At 42.0% G+C, this 5,048-nt stretch overlaps 1 non-coding gene across 1 annotated transcript; it reads right to left on the bottom strand.

Annotated features, from left to right (window-relative positions):
• Positions 1-3,778: 3,778 nt before the first annotated feature.
• Positions 3,779-3,851, bottom strand: TRNAK-CUU (transfer RNA lysine (anticodon CUU)). Its single transcript has one exon. It is a non-coding gene; the product is annotated as a tRNA-Lys (tRNA).
• Positions 3,852-5,048: the final 1,197 nt, after the last annotated feature.

The following is a 5,048-nucleotide window of genomic DNA, read 5'->3' as shown; positions in this document are numbered from 1 at the left end:
CTTATTCTGCCTGGATCAGCCCACTCCTGAGTAAGATTAACAGGAACCCAGGCCTGAGCTTGTTGGTGAATGACAAATATGGTGGTAAATTTTAATCGAGTGACATTCGCACGGGTTAAGCAGCTAGTATATATAGTGCCGGGGGTAGTAATAAAAGTATATACAGTAGCAGTCTCATTATACATAAGTTGAGGTATACCAGGGACGGCTACAAACAGATAAGGATGAGAAGTACATACAGTAACCCAGGTACAATTCATATTCCAAATGTTAAAGTAACCAAAGGCATCATCTCCCCTTTGGATGAGCTGAAATTGTCCTGTCTGACAGTCAGTAAAGGGGAGCCCCATCTTCCAAGTAGAAGTATGCCATGGGCTTGTATGATTGAGATTTTTTATTCTGAGAATAGGGGCTCCTGCTCCTCCACTATGCCAACTAAGTTTATTATATATTTGGAAGGGCATTGGGTTCTCTATTGTCGAGCCTGTTATGGCATATACCTTCTATTTAGCACCTCAGTTTTCTGTTACTAGAGGGGTGTTAGTGATATTGATTAATGATGGTGCGTGATCACAATACAACTTCCAAGTGACTAGTTTAGCTGATCCACCATCTATTTGACATAAAGGAAAATTGGGTGGTTTGGTACTATTCCCTGGCCTTTCTCCTTTAAATCCTATTGCTCTAACTAAGGAAAAATTTACTGCAGGCAAAGACTGTTGAACAGTATAATTAGTCATTGCATAAGCATACCACTTAGACATAATAGGTAAACAGAGGGTATTGGTTAACACAGAAAAGCAAGCAGGCAAATGGTTAGAGACATATACAGTGCCTTCTGGAGCGAACAGCCAAAGATGTTTTTCCTCTAGTGGTCCATCTGGAGGGAGCCATGTGCCTCAAGTCCATTCAGTATCGTTACTAGAGAAAGGAGGCTCAGGATTCCACCAAGTATGGAGCTTAAACATAGGCAGGTCTATAACATGGCTCCAATATATATGATTAGTTTCAGAGGCTAAGCCTAGCCCTCCGAGGCAGGTGAGCAGGCCCAAGATTAGGGCCACCTTGGTGAAGTTAGAAGAAACAACTGACAAATAAGCTAAGAACCTGTTCTTTGGAGTATCCTTGACTCTTAATTCTTGGGCATACTGTTTTACCCTTGCATTAAGAGTTTTTAGGTCACCCAAAATTACTCCCTGAGGTTGATCTGGGGAGTTGCTCCTCTGAGTCTGTGTCTTCTGGTGGCGACATTCTTCCACCTTAGTCCTCAGGAACATCTGTTCCATCTGTCCTAGCTGTAGAATCCTGATGAACGGCCACATCTGTTGTTGGGGCAGTTCTGTTATGGTATGGTTTCACTCTTTTTGCCAGGAGCCACAGTGGGCCTGTAGGAATCGAAACACAGGCATACCCTCTTCCCCATGTTAACAGCTCAACTGGGCCCTCCCACTTTCCTTCCCCTAAGGGGTCTTTGTACAAAACCAAAGGGTGTGGGCCAGCAGGCCTATTTTGTATAAAGTGTTTATCCATGGATGAGTTCAGATTATCATCACAATTCAAAAAATTGTACGTATATATGGCTAGCATGGTTAAGTTCCTGGGGGATATTTCCTGACTCCCCCTTTTTTGTTTGTTTAATGTCTTAAAGGTCTGGTGAGCTCTTTCAACAACTGCTTGGTCCGTAGGGTTATAGGGGATACCTGTTTTATGACGAATTCCCTATTTTTCTAAGAAGGCCTGGGTGGCTTGTGCAATGTATCCTGGGCCATTATCAGTCTTGATTTCTTGTGGATGGCCTAGGTGGCTGAAGGCCTCGAGCCAATGAGCTCTAATATGCTTTGCTGACTCCCCGGTGAGGGGAGTGACATGTAGAGCACCTGAGTAAGTGTCTATAGATATATGTAAATATTTCAATCTTCCGAAAGGCTGGTAGTGAGTAACATCTGTCCACCAAATCATTCGAGGTTGCAACCCTCTAGGGTTAATCCCAAGAGTAGGGGGCGCTTTTGAAAGCACTTGACAATCTGGACAATCTCTGATAATCTGTTTTGCTTGGGCCCATAGAATATTAAATTCTTTACATAGGACCTGACTATTTTGGTGAAAAAATCTATGAGACATCACCGTAGATTGAAAAGTATCTGCTAGGATGACAAGGGCATCAGCCCGAGAATTATCCTCTGCCATAGGTCCAGGCAAGCCTGAATGAGATCGGATATGGGTAGCAAATAAGGGGTGCTTCCTTTTATCTAGAAGACTTTGCAGGGTTAGAAATAGACTTAGTAACTGAGGCTCAATGGACCCTTTTAATAGAGCCTTATCTATATGAAGGAGTGTATATACAGTATAACCAGAGTCACAAACTAAATTAAGAGGCTCTTTGGGCCAATGCTGGAAGGCAAGAATAGCCCCTGAAATTTCTGCCCATTGGGTGGAAGAGTACCCTCCAGAAAGAAAATGTTTCTACTTGTTCCCTTCTTTCCAAGTGATAGCAGCTTTCCCTGTTTTTCCTGAACCATCAATAAAGATGGTTTTAGCTTTGGGAATAGGAGTGGCGTTGAATTTTTCCCCCATGCGGATATTAAGAGTGGGGAGGTTTTGAAGAAGTTTATCAGAAGGTAAATGAATATTAAGATCCCCCCCCAAATCAGCGACTGCACACTAAAATTCTAAGGATTGACTATAAGGTTGTTGTACAAACACTTGGGTGAGTGGAACATGTATAACAGCTGGGTCATGGCCAAAAAGCTGAATTACTCTATCACGGCCTTTGATAATAAGCTGACATAGTGCAGTAATATAGGTGGTAATAGTGTGCTGGGGTTGATGGGATAGAAATAACCATTCAATCATTTCTAAATTAGGTGACAACTGTCTGATTAGGCTAGTAGGTGTCCCCAGTGTGGGGAAGCAAAAAAGTCTGACAGGTAATTGTCTGTTTACCCTAGTGAGCTGCCTGGAAGAAAGGTACTGGTTAACTAAATCTAATTCCTGTCTAGCCTGATTACTTAAGAATCTAGGAGAATTTAGGTCTGGATCCCCTTTAAGGGTGTTGAACAAGTTGGTTAATTTCCCAGTGGTGATCCCTAAACTGGGACAGATCCAGTTGATGGTGCCTAAGGGCTGTTGTAAATTGTTAAGTGTTAAAAGGTCTGGTATCTGGATCTGAACTATTTGAGGCCTAACTATACGGTGAAATAAGACATATCCTAAATACTGCCAAGGCTGATAATGCTGTACTTTTTCCAGGGCTATGACTAGTGCCGCTGAGGAGACACTGTCCTCAAGATAGAGGTAAACTTGCTTTAGCTCTTCCTGAGAGGCTGCAGCAATTAGGATGTTATCCATGTAATGATAAATTATACTTTGAGGAAACTGAGTCCGTACTGGTTAAACAGCCTGATGAACAAAATGTTGGCAGATGGTAGGGCTATTTAACATGCCCTGTGGTAGGACTTTCCACTGAAACCTCTCTAATGGTTGAGAGTTATTAAGTACTAGGACTGAGAATGCAAATCTCTCATGGTCCCTTTCTGCTAGGGGGATGATAAAGAAACAGTCCCTTAACTCTTTCCTATTACTTTTCTGGTTAGTCCCAGGGGCCTGATTTTCTGATTCTTGCACTCCTGGGAGGGTTCCTCTTGGCTTTAAGGCCTTAAACCTTGGCTTCCCTGTTCACAGTGGGAAGGTAGTAATATGAAGGAGGCTCCAAGTGGCGGCTGAAAAATAGCCTCAGTCTTAAAAGTGCCACTTTTCTTTTTTATTTATTTTTTTAAAGAGTCCAACATGGGGCTTGAACCCATGACCCTGGGATTAAGAGTCCTATGCTCTACTGACTGAGCTAGCCAGGCCACCTGAGTGAAAACCAGGAATCCTAACCACTAGACTATGTGGGAAAGATGGGGGTGGAGGTGCTTTGCTTTAATATGTTTGAGAAAAGAGCGGTTACACGCCAAGGGCCTTTTGTGACTTGATTAATTAACCGTTCCCTCAGGGAGAATAGCCAGTTTTTTCCCAAGGAAATGATCAGTGTTTACAGGTACTGAGTTAAAAAACAGTGCATATCTTCCGCAGAGAAGGGCTAGTTCTCCCCGGGAGACAGCACACCTATATTTCATTTTTACAATAAAAGGTCATGGCTCCGGCATAAACAAGGAGGATTCTTAATATTTCTTTAATACATCACATCCCCCATCCCACTTGTAACATGCTTTAGATTGACAAATTGATGAACACATTCATAACCTTCAGAAACAGTTTTTTCTCCACTGGCAAATACACTTAATTATTTATTTTAAACAATGTAAATTCTTAAGAACAACCTAACAATGGGCAGGGGGGAGTGGGGAGGGGACAGTGAGGAGAGGGGATTACAGGAACTACTTTAAAGGACACATGGACCAAATCAAGGGGAAGGGTGGATGTGGGGGAGGGAGGGGGGTTCGGCTGGGGTGGGGTGGAGGGATGGGGAGAAAAGGCACACAACTGTAATTGAATAACAATAAAAAATTTAAAAAAAACAATGTAAATTCTTTCTGAGTCAAATCCTTATGATGTAACAACATTACAGATCTCATTTTGTTTACCAGAGGTTTAGAAAAATATTTTGAGATTGAGCTATTCAGAAACAAAAATAAAATTCAAGCAAACCAGTATTTTTAAATTAAATCCTTTAAAGGATGGAGTGAGACACTAGTCTTAGAATCTTATCTCACACCACCTGGTGTTATTTCAACTTCTGCCCAACTTCTTCCTAAGTAACTAACTCTAAAGATCCCTTACTAGGGAGAGATTCAGCAGCCTTAAAAAGCTGCTGAATTAGCTTAAAACATTGCTCTTATTCCTTAGAGAGCCCGTTCCCCGTCGTTGAGGATTTTTAGAAACTTTTAAAGAAATTCCTTAACAATTAAAAGAACCTTTTCTGAAATTCCTCCCGCCTCAAGCACAGCGATTACAAAACCAGTTCCAGTTTCGCTTTCACTCTGTCTGCAGCCTCAGATCATGTTTCTTGCTAGGGAGGAGAGTGTAGTGGGTCTAAATGTGCTGTT

This window comes from Desmodus rotundus, chromosome 13, assembly GCF_022682495.2.
Source record: "Desmodus rotundus isolate HL8 chromosome 13, HLdesRot8A.1, whole genome shotgun sequence".
Classification (NCBI taxonomy): domain Eukaryota; kingdom Metazoa; phylum Chordata; class Mammalia; order Chiroptera; family Phyllostomidae; genus Desmodus; species Desmodus rotundus.
The sequence above is the reverse complement of the archived record's forward strand: the minus strand, read 5'-3'. Positions and strand labels throughout refer to the sequence as shown.